The 17,668-nt window shown below is 43.2% G+C and overlaps 1 protein-coding gene and 1 long non-coding RNA gene across 4 annotated transcripts in view; one reads left to right on the forward strand and one right to left on the reverse strand.

Moving 5' to 3' along the window:
* The window catches only part of PRKG2 (protein kinase cGMP-dependent 2), a 99,846-nt gene extending 96,811 nt beyond the window's left edge, over window positions 1-3,035 (reverse strand). The window contains exon 1 of one of the 3 annotated variants that reach the window (XM_077882660.1): window positions 2,930-3,035. The gene's annotated coding sequence lies outside the window, so the exon portion shown is untranslated. Of the gene's footprint in view, window positions 1-2,101; window positions 2,152-2,929 lie in introns of those variants that run through there. The other 2 variants (XM_077882659.1, XM_077882661.1) reach the window with 2 other exon arrangements.
* LOC144304194 (uncharacterized) lies at window positions 583-5,064 on the forward strand. The gene is made up of 2 exons (XR_013371141.1): window positions 583-992; window positions 4,714-5,064. It is a non-coding gene; the product is annotated as an uncharacterized LOC144304194 (long non-coding RNA).
* The last annotated feature ends 12,604 nt before the right edge of the window (window positions 5,065-17,668 follow it).

Raw genomic sequence — 17,668 nt, forward strand, 5'->3', positions numbered from 1 at the left:
TATATGAAACTGATGAATTTGGTGCTATCCTTAACTTTGTTTCACCCAAGTTCTTTTATAAAACAATTACCCTTGCTAAATATACAAATTCTTGCTGTTCTCCCTGGAGCAAAGCACAAAGAGCTGCCCTTGTGAGCACAGCTCAATTCCCTATCAATGCCACAATTAAAAGCATCTGCCCATCTTGTGACTGATGACCTGGGGCTCAGTTTTGAATCTACTGTGTGTTTTCTCTACCCACAGCATATTAGTTTGGAGAGTAATCTTCTCTTATCAGGCAGTCATATGAGCTTCAGTTTCAGCTACTCCAGAGGTTGACTATCTCTTTGAAGTGCCTCTCCACCCAACAGAATGTTCACAGTGATTTTTACAAATGCCACATAGCCTATATTTTCACCGTCAAATGTGATGGTATTCCATTTAGCTATTTTTGGGTGCTAGAGTATCAGATACACAGGCCAAGACAGAGAAAATGTAATTTTATAGGTGTAGGTCAGAAGATTATAGCTGATGGAATTTGAGTGGTGATAAGAAGAAAGAGAACAAAGATTTGGAATTTTCCATTGTGGTAACTAAGTAAGAAGTGATGTCATTAACCAAAAGGAGGAGCAGATTGGAGAGATAAGACAATGAGTTTAATTTTGGACATTCTCAGTTTGAAGGACCTGTGGAGACTAATGTGGAGGAGTTCAGTAGGCAGTAGACATGAGGGACTAGAAAATCAGGAGGGGGAGCTGAAAATATGGCTCTGATAGCCTAAGTAGAGGTTGAAGCTGAAGTAGTAGGTGAAAATGCCCGGGAGACTGGCAATGAGGAGAGGAAAAGTATCCTGGCCTATATGACATGTGAAAGAAAAACCAGAGATACCATAAGAAGAAGCTATTGCTTTGGTAAAAGTGAGAGGGTATGAATGGATTCATGGTAAAAAAGAAAAAAAAATTTTTAAAAAGGGCATGATGGTAGGAATCCTGCAGGGGCTACATCTCAATGTGGTGAGTAAATGGGTGTACAGAGGGACATAAAAAAAAAATGATTCCAATATTTTGATCTTAGAAGGCTTGGAAGAAGGTAATACTATTAACTCATTCATTCATTCAAAAATGAAGAGAGCACCATCTACGGGGGCGTACTGTGACACTGAAGTCCGGGGAATGAGTGAGTATGCTTTATGGAGACAGTGCTGGAGCTGAATTTATCTATGTTGAACGTGAGATGCCTGAATGTCATCAAGGTAGAAATGTTTAGCAGGTAGTGGCAAAAAAAAAAAGGAAGGTCAAGGCAAGAGACTGCTTTACAGAGATAAGACTTTGAAATCCCATTAGTAGGTGCAATTACTCAGGGAGAAAAAAAGGAATGCCTCTGTGGTTATATATGTACATCTAGATAATACCTGTGGATAGTACTTATAGAAGAAGAGGAAGAGGAGGAAAAGTAAAACACAAAGATGGGGAAGGAATAGTTGTCCAAATAGAAGCTCTAGGAAAGTATCACAGAGACCAGGAAGATGAGATTTTCAAGAGGTGAGCAGGCTGCTGTTCACATCCCACAGATACTCCAAAGCAAATTAAATCAGAGGGAAAAGCATGGAATTTAGCTTCTCACACAAGAGTTGGGATAGAAATCTGATTACAGAGGACCGTGGGAAGAGCTGACGTTGACAGTAGGGACTTCAAGATGGTATCTTGGTTCAGGAAACGGATTTTTAGAACAGTGGAAACTTGAGAGTATTTGTAAGCCCAGAATAATGAACCAGGGAGGACAGAGAAAATGAAAACACAGGAGAAGAGGGAATAATTGATAGGAAAATGGCCTACAGGAAGCAAGACAATATGGGATCAAAAGATTTGGGCAACATCCAAGCAACATATGCCTTCACTGTGCAGTGAATTAGCCTCGCTTGTCAGGATTCCAGAAGACTAGAGTTAAGTATTTCACATGGAACAGGCAGATCTCTGTGCACCATCGTTTTACGTTGTTTATTCTCAGTGACACACTGTCTCCGTGCAGAGAGAATGGCCTCTAATCCTCCAAAGAGAATTCTCCACTGTATTAACTCCTCCTTTCCTGTGTCAAACTAAGCAGGAGTGCTGGCATCACATACCGTGTGCCATGTGGGATGATCGCCTTGTCTAGGAGGAGTCAGATAGAAACCTGCAAAGAAAAGAGAGGATAATTTCCAAGGAACAGGGGCGGGGGGGGGGGGCAGCTGTATGTTGCTCCCTTCCTTTATAAAAAAAAAAAAGCCCCCAGGAACTTCCCAGAACAAGGTGAAGATCCGAGAAGCCCAAGACTTCCATCCGACCTCGCCACCTGTTAATTCTGCCTGACTTGTTCCTTCTCTCCTCATCTCTTGGCCTCAACGGCCACCCATTTGCACCCTAGTTCTTCTCAAACTTGAACCCACTGCTTTCGCTCTCACCCCCTAAGTGGATGATTGATTGCTTTTGTTTGCTTGCTCCTGTTTCCTCACTGGGAAATGCAGAGCAAGCAACGTGACAGCGCCTCGCGGCGCGGGGAGCGCCACGGAACCCCCACCCCGGTTCACAAGGACCCCAACGTCCTTGCCCGCCCGAGGACTAGTCCCCCTGCAGCCTCGCAGGGCTGGCCCAGGAGCGCACGCCCCGACCGCCCGGCCCCGGGCGCCCGTCTCCAGCGCGGCTCTGCTGGGCTCGGGGGTGGGGGGTGGGGGGACACCCCGAGGCATCAGTCCCCACTGGGGCCGGGCTCTCCCCTCCCGCCGCGAGCCAAGCTCCTTAAAATCCGGGAGCAGGCGGACGCGAGGCGCGCACACTTCCACACGCGGCTCGGGCTCGGGCTCGGGCACGAGGCGGCGGGGGTGGGCCGGAGGCGCCCGGCGCGCCCCGCACGCACAGCAGCCCCACGCGCGCTCCCCGCCCGCGTCCCCGCCCGCGCTCCCCCGCGCCCGCACCTCACCGCGCAGCCGGGTAACTTTCCAGGGGCGCAGCTGGTCACGGTGGCGCCGCCGAGTCCCGTCCGCCGCCCTCCCCAGCCGCCCGCGGCGCCCGAGCCAGCGCGGGGCAGCTCAGGGGGCTCGGGCGGTGCGCGGGGCGCGGGGGGCGCGGGGCGCGGGGAGCGCGCGGGGGGCGCGGGGCGCGCAGGGCGCGGGGCTGGCGGCGCCGAGGCTCCGGCTACGCTGCGGGCTGGAGCTGCGGAGGCTCGGGTGCTGCCGCCTGGCTCCCTCGGCGGGGGCCGGTGCCGAGCAGACGCGCAAAGAGGGAGGGAGGGACCGAGGGAGGGGAGGAGGAGAGGGAGGGGGAGGGTCAGCGGGGCTACTGCGGGGAAGAGCCGGGAGCCCGCTTCCCGAGAGGTGGGGGCACCCGCGCGCGCCCACACGGGCCCCAACCTTTGCTCCCGAGAGCAGCCCGCACTTTAGACCCCATGCCCTCCGCAGCCAGGCCGCCCAAGTGGGGAGATAACACCGTGGTTGTAAAGCTTTTTTTTTTTTTTTTTTTTTTTTTTAATGTCATTATTATTTCTATTTCAAATGTGTGGGACTTGGGGACAGGAAAGTTCAGGGACGTGTTCCTTTCCCTGCCCTCCGGCCTGCTTCCCTGCAAGCTCGCCGCCACCTCGCCCTCCCTCCCAGAACGCCAACAGGGGCACACAGGCTGGACGCGCTCGCCTCGCCTCGCCTCCTCGCCTGGCCTCGGTCACGCAGATGCCCTTCCAGGAGACAGGTGACCCCGGAGGAGCTTGGAGACGCGCTCCTCCCGGACTCTGGGGCCCTAACTTCATCCAGGTTGCCGATTCCCAGGATGCCGGGGCCAGTGGCTTCAAGGGACGGAGATGATACCTGCGGGAATCTGTAGGTCCTTTAGCAGGAAGCTTTCTTGATCCACCGCTGCTACTGCTGTCCCAGTCGCCTTCTTGATTACATGTTTTGTTTTGTGGGGTTCCCCCCCCCCAGGCTTGCATTAAGGTTTTCTAAATATATATATATATATATACCCCACCGCATTATTTGCCGTGCTCTGGAGTTGTGAGATCTTCGTGTGGCTTTTCCCCTTTCCTTCTGCCCCCAGAGGAATTTCACTGGCACATCCACCACAGACAAGGGCAGTTTCTGTGTTGAGGAATGGGAAGTACAGTGAGGTTGTATTTTTCACTGTGCCACTAGAGATGTCGGAACCCTACTCTCTTGGGGTTTAAATAAACCACATGGTGGCAATGGGACTCGTGTAACACTGGTCTGCTCTAGTACATACATAAACTTATATAGAAACGAGGCCCACGTAAAATATGTTGAATGGGGCCATTACATTTTAGAGAAGGAAGAATGTAGTCCTGTTTGGTTTTTTTGTGCTAACTGAAAAGAAAAATAAGCAAAAGTACAAAGTACTTTTTCATGAGCATATGTGAGAGTCTTTCCATTTTATGCAGGCCTCAAAACAGCCCAACTAGAAGAGATGGTCTTGGGAAGAATTCCACAGGAAAAGGAAAAATAATTAAGTCATTTTTAAGTCACTGTAATAATGAACTAAGTCCATAGAATGGATTTTGACGAACAGTTTAACAGTAAGAAGGAAATCAGACTTTCAAAGTTCTTATATTCATTTAGTCCATTGGGGGTGGGGGGGAGGAGAATGAATTGCTGATTAATGGGTTCACATTTTTTTAATGAAATGGAATAAAAATATCAGAGTACATCATGCATAGTAACAATAAATATGCTCTGTATATCTTTCGTTTCAGTTAAACGTGTATATGTGTATATTGGGTCAACCATGTGAGATATATTTTCTTCCTGTTCCTTGAGGCAAAAGCTTGAAAACTGTAGAAGTACTGCTGTTGCTCAGGGTCACCCATCTAGTCAGAGTTTGAGAGGGGACGTAAGCTCCTTCCCAGGGATCCTGTCCTCTGGCAACAATACTGTGCTGAGCTGTGAAGAACAAGGAGGATGGTGAGGAGGAGAAGGAGAAAAGTGACCATGTTTGAGCCTTTTCATTTTTTCAGCAAATGTGTTTAAGCAGCTCCTATGCATCCGGCACAATGATACACTCTGGGAATTCAATGATGAATAAAATCAACATATGATCTTGGCAATGTTCAAATCTACAATCCAGTAGGGGGATGGGGGAATCAGACATCAAACCAATAAACACAGAAGTAACATACATGCCAAAAGTGCCATGCAAGAAAATATGATATGATATGAGAGCAAAAAAAAATATGAAGTTATCGTCTAGATGCAGAAGGCTGGAATTAATAATTAAGCTAGTTTAAAAGATCTTAAATGATAAGGAAATTTACTGTTTCATATGGCTAGAAGTCCCAAGGTTGAGAGGCTCTCGCTGGTAGATTCAGCACCTCAGTGATGTCAGGATAGGCCCGGGGCAGTTGCTGTTACTCCCCCTTCTAGCTCCAGCACACCAACTCTGAACCAAGGTCTGCTCCCCTCCACTGTGGTCCCAGGAGGGCTGGAGCAGCCCTTTTACCACAGATAATCCTGACAAAACCCAATAGTAGCAGAGTGTGTCTCTTTTCAAGAGTGAGCAAATCTTTCTTAGAATCTCCCAGTCAACCTCCTCTCACCTGTCATTAGTCCAAACTGAGTCCCATGTCTACACCCAAACACTAAGCCTGGAAGGAGGGTTACCAACATTGACTTAGGCTCTTCCGAATTTGCCCTTGAACTTTTCAAAATTGCATCCTTTGAGGAGTTGATTCTCAAACAAAAAGGAGAAAGCAATGGATGTTGGGTAGGTAATCTAGAGTCTGCTAGGGGGCTCCAGGATGACTTCTTTGAAAAAAAAAAAAAAAAACATTTAAAACATAGGATGAGTAAGAGTTAGCAAGGGATGAGGAGGAGGATCCTTCAGACAGAGGGAATGACAGGTGTGGTCTGACTGCCACGTGTGAAAAGCATACATGCAATTTCTCATTTACTATATCAATCCCAAGAGATAAGCCAACTTCAGGAAGCAAACTCAGAGTGTTAAGTAACTTGATCAAGTTCACAGAACTAGGAAATTGCAGAGCTGATCTATCTTATTCCAGAGCCTAAATCTTCATTTCTCCTACTAAGAGAGTGAGAAGCCAAAGTCCCCGGGACTAAAGGTCACTGCCTGAGGAACACAGTGTCCTCCAGGACACCTCTGCGAGGTTTCTCTGGGCCTACTGGTGGTGCAGGATGGGTATTCATGAATAAACTCTCTCCTACTGAGTATGCCTCTGCTCCACTGCGTGTCATGGTCTCTGCCAAACACTGTCACCAGAGCACTAGGGTTATTATGGCCTCAAAGCTCAGAGGTAGTACATGGAGACGTGGAGGGTAAAATGCAGGTCTTCGTGCTACATGCATTTCGGGAAAGTATCCAAGCAGCCTTGAATTTTACAAGAATCTCTCGATTTTTCTTACTTTCCCTTTGTCACAGGGACCTGCATCCAAGGGACTGAGCTGGAAGCAGACAACAGTAGTGCTTCCATGCTGAACACAGACTCCCAGGCCCCTGCATGACTAAGTTCTGGTTCAAACTCATCCAGCCTGAATCCTTAAAATATCTCACAGGAGGCTCCATAGTTGTCCTGGCACACAGACTTCCGTCAGGCCACCCCATCACACCAGCCTTCTTGCTCACTGTGTGGAAGCCCCAGCTCAGAGCAATCTCATGCTCAAGCTGAGCTCTCTCTTATGAATCACCAGAAGATCTCCTGAGGATGTGAGAGGGCCAAAACCAACATACAGTTCCTCACCATCTCTTCAGTTTTCCTCTCCTCTCTCCTTTCCTCTTTCATTTGTCTTTTGGCTTATTTATCCTACTGCACTGACCCCACAGGCAGCCGTTTCTGTTGTATTAGGTCTCTGTGCCCTTCATCCATATTAGCTTTGCCAAACCCTGACCCAGGAGCAAACTACCTTTGCCATGGGTGTTCCTGCTCTCCAGGTGCCAGCATCACTAGATACGGTAACCAAATGGGGTCAACTGATTCCACTGCCTTTTTTTTTCTGCCTCCAACCTCCCTGAGGCCAACAATGCCTCTATTCACCTCAAGGCCATTTATTTCTTACATGATGTCTCAGTGATGCTGCAGGATAGTGGCTTTGTCCTTTAGGATCCCATAGGAACATGCTGCCCAGAGTTACGAGTACCTGGTGACTGACTGACGGTCTCTCTTACTGGACTTAAGCACGGGGGCTTGGCGGTGTTGATTCTTATATCTTCAGAATGTACGGAGCTCAAATCTTTAAGATGTAGAAAACAATCCCAAAATTCCACTTTTCAGTCTATTGCCTCGATTTTATAAATACATACATACATACATACATAAAATCTTTTTTAAAAAATTGCTTCCCAGGATACTAGTGACTTGAGAAGGAACCCTGCACTCAGTGCCTCTCCTTCCTTGGTGGAGTTCATTACTGTCATCACGCAATCTTGCAGGCCCAGTTCTGGGGGCAACATTCTCCATTCCAGTCTTGTCTCTTTAAGGGGACAATGGCCCCCACTCTGAATTGACCCATCTCTTGCCCATGTTCTCCTTGAATGTCCTCCCTCCTCCATCCCACTTCCACACATTTTCCATTTTCCCAGGATTCTGCCCTTACTCTCTCCTTCCCTCCCATTCCTACACTCTCTCATTCTCATCATAGCTTCACTCATTACTCTTAGGTGTATGCCTTCAGAACTCCCACAAGACTGCACTTTATGTCAGCCCTTTTTATGGTGTTTGTCACTCTCCACTTTGTATTATTGTTATCTCTCTATATTCCTCATCACCCCAGATTCACTGTAAACACCTAGAAGTGATGGTTCATCTGATTCATCTTTGCTGTGTCTCTCACAGCACCCACAGCAGGAGCAAATCCTAGAGATAGAGTGAGCTTTGACTTATTACCCAGAAGAATTAGTTTTCCACAATTCTATGGAAAGAATCTGAAAGAAGTTCTTGGGTTTCCTTCTGGAATAAAAACAATTGTTTGAAATAATGACCAATTAATTTACAAATTAATAATCTGCCTAATTAACAGTTAAGAGTAAGTTTTACTATAAAAGACCACCATATACATACATTTCGTTTTGCTTTTCTATGCACACACTGAATTTCAGTCCATAGTGTGTTGACTTTCCTAAACAGTGCTTGTTTTTCTAGTTAGGGGTGCTCAATAAATAATACAACCTATGTATATTAATTATGCACTAAATTCACCGTGTTTGGAATCCCACTATCCTGTGTTATTTCAGCCAACATAGACCATCCATCCAATGCTTTGACCTTGCAACTCCTTAGTCCTCAAATCCAATATCCTTCATTTCCAGTCAGCTTCAGCCATCCACACCCAGTCACATCTGGAATCTCCTCTAAAAGCACTGATTCAGATAGTATATGTGCACCTCAGGTCAGCTCAGCCCTGCCTGCCCCCAAGAGTTTAGCCCTTTGCCTTGCTTCTCAGACACAATGGTCATAACAGTGCTTTGTGCTATTCTCATAGTTGTAAAGCTTAGGCCAACACTGCCACTGACCTCAGCCTCCTCTAGAGTGAGAAACAGACCAGCATGGCCTCTGTGTCACCCACTGTAGAGGTAGCCTAAGCTATTCCAACTCTCAGGTCTGACCTGTCTATGCCCACAGAAGCTCCAGCTTCCCTAGCTACTACCTAGAAGGGTCCCAAGACATAGCCTAGAAATATAGTAGAATTACTTCCCTGCGGAGTCAACTTTGACCATTGAGAGACAGGGGCCACAAATAAGCCAACAGATAATTGCTCCCTTCCTGCCCACCCAAGAACTGGTCAGAGATGCAGTAGTTCTGTACTTCTGGCTGCCCTGGTATGACTTAGAGACCAACTTTGTTTTCTAAAGATTCTGTGGACAACATGGTAATGTACCACCTTGAATTCGCCTTTTCTACTTCTCTCCCTCATTTCCCTTTCTCCCTTACTCCTGCTTCCTTAAGATAGCACCCCCTAAGAATTAGCAGTAAGCTTTGCCTCAGGCTCTGTTTTCTAGAGAGAGAACCCAGACTAAGATAAGATGGTACACTCTGTGACCACAGCCTTCCATCCTTCAAGTTTTTTTGCTCAATTTAAAGTGACCTCTAATTCCTTGACTTTATTTCCTCTCTGTCTTTATCCAACTTCTTACTCAGTTTAGTATGCAGTGCTATATACTGAATATATACTAAATATTACTGCATTTCAAACTATATCACAAAGTTATAGTCATTAAAATAGTACAGAATTGACATAAAGACAGACACCTAGATCAATGGAACAAATAGCCCAGAAATAAACCCATGCTTATATGGTCAGTTAATTTACAACCAAGGAGCCAAGAATATACAATGGGGAAAGGATAGTCTCTTCAGTAAATGATGCTGGGGAAAACTGAACAACATGCAAAAGAATGACATTCAAACACTATTTTGCACCACACGCAAAAATTAACTCAAAATGAACTAAAGGCTTGAACATTAGTCCCGAAATGTAAAACTCCTAGAAGAAAACATAAGCAATAAGGTCCTTGACATAGGTCTTGGCAATGGTTTTTTAATCTGGAACCAAAAACAAAAGCAACAAAATCAAAAATAAATAGCTGGTACTACATCAGATTAAAAGGCTTCTGCACAGCAAAGGAAAACCATCAACAAAATAAAAAGGCCACCTAACAAATGGGAGAAAATATTTGCAAATCATATATCTGGTGAGGGGCTGATATGATATCCAAAATATATAAAGAGTTCATACAACTCAAAAACAGAAAAAAGGGGGGCAGAAAATCTGAAAGATGTTTTTCCAAAAAAGACATCCAGATAGCCAAAAGGTACATTAAAAATATGCTCAACATCATTAATCATCAGGGAAATGCAAATCAAAACCACAATAAGATAGAGGTGCCTGGGTGGCAGAGTTGGTTGAGTGTCAGATTCTTGATTTTGGCTCAGGTCCTGCTGTCAGACTTATGAGATTGAGCCCTACATGGAGCTCCATGCACAGCATGGAGTCTGCTTAAGATTCTCCCCCTCTGCCCTCTCCCTTGTACTCATTCTGTCTCCTCTCCCCAATAGACAGATTTTTAAATGAAAAAAAAAAAAACACAATAAGATAACACCTTACACCTGTTAATGCCTATTATCAACAAGACAAGAAACAACAAATGTTGGTGAGGATGTGGAGAAAAGAGAATCCTTGTGCACTGGTGGTGGGAATGTAAATTAGTGTAGCCACTATGGAAAACAGTATCTAGTTTCCTTTAAAAATAAAAAATAGCACTACCATATGATCCAGCAATTTAATTTCACTTCTAGGAATTTTTCCAAAGAAAATGAAAACACTAACTTGAAAAGATATATGCTCCCCCTGCCATGTTCACTGTAGCATTATTTGTGATAACCAAGATATGGAAACAGCCTAAGTATCCATTTATAGTTGAGTGCACAAGGAAACTGTGGTATGTGTATAACACACACACACACACACACACACACACACACACACTGGAATATTATTCAGTCATAAAAAAGAAGGGATCTTCCTTTTGTAATAATGATGGACTTCAAGCACATGCTAAGTGAAGTTAGAGAAAGACATTTAAATACTGTATTATTTCTCATGTGGATGAAAGAAGAAAGAAAGAAAGAAAGAAAGAAAGAAAGAAAGAAAGAAAGAAAGAAAGAAAGAAAGAAAGAAAGAAGAAAGAAAGAAAGAAAGAGAAAGAAAAGAAAGAAGAAAGAAAGAAAGAAAGAAAGAAAGAAGAAAGAAAGAAAGAAAGAAAGAAAGAAAGAAAGAAAGAAAGAAAGAAAGAAAGAAAAGAAGAAAAATCATAGATACAGAGAATAGATAAGTGGTTTCCAGAGGTGACAGGGAAGGGAGTGGGAGAAATAAAAAAATAAATGCAGTCTAACTGTATTTTTTGACACAGCATATATGTGTACATGGATCTATATATTTTTTAAAGTATTCAGTGCATTATTTCACACTCTTGGTAGCTTCCCCTAACAATGCATCCTGCAAAAGCTGGACAAAGCTTCCATCTTGGCAGAAATCCTTTTGTCACCTTCTCTTCCTTATATTTGGACAGTGAGTACAAAAGAAGCAAGACAGATATAGGTCCTGTTCTCATAGAAATCTGGGTCCATGATAGAAGCATTCTAGAGAAATATCTTGCACAATTTACTCAGGTCAAGAATATGCATAACCTAATGATAATTCCACTTCTGAGTATACTAGATATCCCAGAGAAATTCTGACATAGGTCCATATGGAGACACATTCAAGGATATTTATTGAAGCTTCTTTTGTGTTGTTATGGTTAGGGACTAGAAGATTAGGTAGGGGAGGATCCTTCTCTGGGAGGAAAAATATGTAAGTTATTGGTGGATATATGCCATAGAATATTATACAACACTTAGGAGCAACAGATTTGATATTAACAAAGCAAAATGATATGCCTTAAAATATAGTATCTAATGGAAAATGGAAAAAATATAATGAGATGCATGTATATAACAATACCCTTTGCATAAATCAAAATTATACGTAAAATAGAATTACATATATTTTATATATACACATACAAATAGAGATACAAAATTAGGACATTGGTATGTTTGCCTAACGGGAGTGGGAGAAGGGGAATGGGAGTGGAGTATCTGAATAAAGGAAATAGTAAGGGGGAAGAGGAGGGAGGAGAGACAGAGAAAAAGCAAACAAATGCAAGAGACATTTTTCACCATCAACAAATACTATAATGATGATTGGACAGAAGGCTGTAGGTTGGATGTGGAGGACTACGTCTGAGACTTGGTCAGAGACGATCTCTCAGAATAGGGAACCATGTGAGTAAACTCTAAACGATGAAGAAAACCCACATATGGAGATGTAGAGGAAGGACGTGCCAGGCTGAGAGAACCACAAGTGCAATGGCCAGGAGGCCAGAAGGAGCTTGGTGAGTTTTAGAGGCAGAAGGAAGGCTGCTGTGGCTAGAATGTGTGAGCGTGGAAGAACCTGACGCCAGATAGGTCAGTGAGGGTGAATTTATGACCAGATGTAATGAAGAGTCAGGTTTTATGCCACTATAAATTCCTTTTTTTTTTCTTTTTAGATTTTATGTATTTATTCATGAGATACACAAAGAAAATCAGAGACAGAGGCAGAGGGAGAAGCAGGATCCCAAGACCCTGGGATCACGCCCTGAGCCAAAGGCAGACACTTAACCACTGAGCCACCCAGGTGCCCCTCCGCTATAAATTCTTGATACCAGTCTCATCCGGGTAAAAAAGACTCTCCGATAATCCTGCTGAATTTAGCTAGTGAGCCTTCTTTCTAATATAATAAAAATAGCTTATCTTTTCCTCTTTCTTCAAACCTTTATCTCACCACCCTTATTGGTGGTAGTTGGTCTTACTGACTCTTCAGAGAAAGGACAATGATAACAGTGGCTATGGACTGAATTGTGTCCACTGCCTCCAAATTCATATGTTCAAGTCCTAACTCCCAGTACTCTTATGTGTATCTTATATATATATATATAAGAAACTAAAGTTTCTTTCACCTTATTGTGCATAAGTATTTATATATTTTTTTATATTTATACTTATATTTAAGTTTCTCCCACCTTAAGCAAGAGTTTCTCATTTTTTAACATTTTATTTATTCATGAGAGACAGAGAGAGAGGCAGAGACACAGGCAGAAGGAGAAGCAGGCTCTCTGCAGGGAGCACGATGCGGGACTTGATCCCAGAACTCCAGGATCACACTCTGAGCCAAAGGTAGATGCTCAACCACTGAGCCACCCAGGCGTCCCCGCAAGGGCTTCTTCCATTGTATCTTGTACAGCTCCTCCTCAAATTTCCCAACACCCACACTTACTGTCTTTATTTCCTCTGTCATTCCTTTGATTTTTAGTGTACCAGTTTCTTTTTTTTTAATTTTTTAAATTAATTAATTTATTTATGATAGTCAGAGAGAGAGAGAGAGAGGCAGAGACACAGACAGAGGGAGAAGCAGGCCCCATGCACCGGGAGCCCGACGTGGGATTCAATCCCGGGTCTCCAGGATCGCGCCCTGGGCCAAAGGCAGGCGCTAAACCACTGCGCCACCCAGGGATCCCCTAGTGTACCAGTTTCTTAATGCTGCTGTAACAATTACCACAAACTTAGGAGCAACTAACAACACATACTTATTTTCTTAGCATTCTTGAGGTCAGAACTCTTAAGACTGAGCTAAAATCGAAGTGTCATCAGGGCTTCATTCCTTCTGGAGGCTCGAAGGGAGAATCTGTGGCCTTGCTTTTACGAGGCTCCCGGTCCCCTTCTATCTTCAAACCCAGCATCTTAGCATCTTCAAAACTCTCTCTGACTCTGATCCCCTTGCCTCCCTCTTTCACTTATATGGACTCTAGTGACTACACTTGGCCCACCCATGTATTCCAGGGTACCTCCTCATCTCAAAACCCTTAACTTAATCCATCTGCATGCAAAGTTCTTTTTGCCATTTAGGTACAACCTCACAGGTTCTGGAAATTAGGACATGGACTTTTATGGAGGTTGTTATTCTGTCTACCTCACTCAGTAATCTAGTTTCCCACCGCTCTACAAAAAAATACTTTCTCCTAGGTCACTGACAACCTCCATATTTCTAGTTTCCTTAGAAATACATCTGTTTCAGTTGACCTATCAGCAGCACTGCATGCAGCTACTTCATTTCTTCACAGAGCAGCAGCCCCACTGAGCACATATTCTCCATGGTTTCTCTGCTTCTTCACTAGCTGCTCCTTCTCAAGCTCCTTTCCCAATGAGTCTGCCTCTAACCATAAGTGTTCAAAGTCCTTGCTACATCCGGCGAGGTTGTTTTTTCCTCTCTGAGGGTGACCATCCTCTTGAAAGTAACACCCCCTTTGGGGCGTTAAAAATAAAGAAGGAGGAACATAGAGACATCCTTGTTTCAATGCCATCTGCATGATGGCGGCTCCCAAGTTGACATTTCCAAGTCAGGCTTCTCTTCTGTGATCCCAGAACAAATTGTTCATCTGCCTTTTTAATATTCCCAGTCAGGGACCAAGATGCAAGCCACTCAATAACAACATGTCCAAAAGAAGGAAACATCTTTTCCCCAAGAACTAACTGTTCCTTCAGTGTCACTTATATGAATAGCCATTTTCCAGTTAGATTTCTGGTTGGAATTCAAGGAGTCATTCTTATCTCCTTCTTTCCACCAGTTTCCATAAAAACTTCATTCCAAAGTCCTGACATTCTACCACACATGTATCTCTGATATCCATAAGATCCTCTCCATCACCACCACCAGCCTCATTTCTCACCTGGGCTGCTGTGAGAGCTTCCTCACTGTCTCCCTACAGCCACTTCTGTCCCCATCCAGCCCCAGTGCATTATCCACACTGCTGTCTGAGTGATCTTGTTAGAAAAGAAAGCTGACTCTGCCACTTCTCTGCTCAAAGCCCATTAATCTAACAAGCATATAGCCATGGTGCTTTGGGCCGTCATTACTGAGGACCTGTGGAATTATATGGGACCTGGAAAAAAATTATCATCTCCATACCACAAAAGAAAAAGTTACAAGATGTTTAACTGAATACCTATAAATCATATTACGCCAACTAGTACTTCAAGTGTACTTGTGTATTTATATATAATCAACTTTAAATCCAAAAAAAAAGTAATAATTTAGTCATATAGAAACTCAAATTTCTAAATTATAAAAAAAAATCATTCTTTAAAAAAAATTATGCCTGGGGATGCCTGGGTGGCTCAGCAATTGAGCATCTGGCTCAGGCATGATCCTGGGGTCCTGGTATTGAGTTCCACATCGGACTTCTTGTGGAGAGCCTGTTTCTCCCTCTGCCTATGTCTCTGCCTCTCTTTCTCTCTCTCTTTCTTTCTCTCTCTCTCTCTCTCTCTCAAATAAATAAATAAATAAAATTTATTTTAAAAATTATGTCTGCATGTTGAATGGGATGCCTCTATATTTGAATGTGCTTACTATGTTGTGGAGGTAGAGCTTCTGAAAGTCAGAGTGGGTAGGGCCTATAAAAATCCTTAAATAGTTCAGCCTTCAAGACCTTCTTGCTGCTCTTACAATGAAGTCCCAAATCTTTAACATGGCTTTCCAGCACATTAGAGCTACACTTTGTAGCTTGCCTTAGGATATGCCCATGTTGGAGGAATACACTGGGCTCCTAGGAGGCCCAAGACCAGTACTTTTCAAATTACAATGTCCATCTGAACACCGGGGAATCTTGTTACGATGAAGGTTCTGATTCAACAGGCCTGAGAGGGGACTGAGATGTTGCAACGTGTTTTTCACAAGTTCATACTTGTGATACTGCTGCTGCTAGCCCACAAATCTAGTGGCAAGACCCAGAGGGCAGCCCTGCCTCTTTCCATTGGCCACTCCAGTAATGCTAAGAGCTCCATGGGGTCTAAGTTGGCTTGGAGGTTCAATGGCTAGGAGGTACTTGTAATCTGATGGAAAATCTTTATGAGAGACATAGATGATTTTGAGGATTAGAAGATAAGAGACTTGATATCTACAGTATTGAGACTGAGCACATGGGGTGGGATAGCAGGAGAGGCAAACAAATACACTTACCTTTATACGTGCTTGCACTCTGGACATACCCTCACATAGCCTTAGGCTGCCCCCAAGCCTCTTTCCCTAATGTCGGAATCTGGCTGAGACTTGGCCTATATCACAACTTTTATCAAGCCGTTTTATAATCATGTGTTCATGTACCCATTTTAGGATTAAACTATAAATTCCTAGGTGGCCAAGAGGAGTTCTTCTTTTCCATGGTAATCATTCAGTAGATAACAATCAATAAAAGAGTCATGTTAATCCCTATTCAAGTAGAACTAGCCAGAAGGCAACATTGTTCTGGAATGCCAGGAAATAATTCTATCTGCAGGACAACCTGTGTACAGTAACTAGAGATGGGTTAGCTGTTTTGGCACTCAGATGCCATGTACCCAACAAATGGAAATAGCACATAGCAACAGCTCTATAAATGGCAGCCCTAGCTATAAATTTTAAAAGAACTATCTAGCAATAGCTAGGGTAACATAAGCTGTTTGTTAATAGTGGCTGTTTTTTTTTTTTTTTCTTGTTGTCTGGTTTGCCTGTTGTTTATGTTGTTGTTATATAATAATTTGTGTTACAGGTAGTGACAACTTTACCTCCAAAGTAATGAAAGATAAATGAAAATAACTTGAGTGTAATTTTTTTCACTTGATGCTTGTAGAGTATTATGCCCTGTAGATATGGGCTATTATTTGCCCATCCTGGCATTTAAGTAGCAGAAACCTGGCTTGAACTATTTATCTTTTCACATAGCCATTCAAGGGAAACTAAATCCATTAGGACCTCTCTGGAGATAGAAAGTTGCCATTTCCCAAACCCAGATGGTTTATAACTGATTCTTCCTCCCAGAAAGCCCTCCGGATACCAAAGATTTCATTTAATCAGTCAGCAATGATATTTCCCTGAAATAAGAGTAATTGAAAATCCTGTTTAGTTTCAGTTCTTCAATGGTGCAAATTGTTTTTCAGATTTTGCTCAGTCTATATAAACAGTGTACCATTAAGTGAGCCCATTTAATGCCACAATGCCAGGCAGAACCATCTGCTCAAAGACAGAAAATAATAAATCAAATCTGGGCTTTTACATAGCCAGAATGTTGCATGAAGAAGCCAGTAAAACACAACTACGTGGTCTTCTGTCTTAGCACATTGTCAGATGTCACTGTTTATGTCATGATCTTATCAGTGGGGATAATGATTAATTAACCTAATCTACATGGTCCTCTCCTTTTCTCTGACCACGCTGATACTGGCTTTGCAGTTTATACATCCAGCTTCCCTTTGAAGACCTAATCGGGAGTAAATTACCAACTTAATTGTCAGTGTGGTCCATTTAAAACAAGTACTTATGTTAATGAAGCATAATAAAAGTTTTATGCATAGTTTGTTCTGATCTCTAGTCATTTCATATTATAAAAGCCAAGGTTCAAAGACTATTCATCAGAGGCTTGCCACAGATTACACAACATCTTCTAGGCTGTGTATTTACAAATATTCACAGAGTGTACCTAACACAGAATTGGGTGATCAATAAATATTTCCTGAGTAGATGTATAAATGTTCTTGGGTTACTTAGCTATAAGAAGAGAGGTGAACATAACCTTGTTTTTGACAATTTAATAAAAGTGAAAATGTTTGAAGATCATTTTTATGAATTAAAATATAAAATTTAATAAAAATTTATTATTAAAGATTCTGCAGCTGTGATTGACTTCTTGTATTCTCCCCCATTAGTGAATGGCTACTTTACTGAGAGAACATTTCAGAAATTACATCATTAGCACACTCTCTAGCAGGTGATTGTAATGATTTTACCTTGAACAGATTTTATGTGGGAGTTGAGGTCCCACAGTGTTGAGAGAAGAATCTTTTGAGAGGGCAGCCTGGGTGGCTCAGCGGTTTAGTGCCACCTTTGGCCCAGGGTGTGATCCTGGAGACCCGGGATCGAGTCCTACATCAGGCTCCATGCAGGGAGCCTGCTTCTCCCTCTGCCTGTGTCTCTGCCTTTCTCTCTCTTTCTCTCCCTGTGTCTCTCATGAATAAATAAATAAAATCTTTAAAAAAAAAAAGAATCTTTTGAGAGATTTGCACTAGGGAGAATGGACACCAGGGT

The sequence above is a fragment of the Canis aureus genome, chromosome 33 (assembly GCF_053574225.1).
Source record: "Canis aureus isolate CA01 chromosome 33, VMU_Caureus_v.1.0, whole genome shotgun sequence".
Classification (NCBI taxonomy): domain Eukaryota; kingdom Metazoa; phylum Chordata; class Mammalia; order Carnivora; family Canidae; genus Canis; species Canis aureus.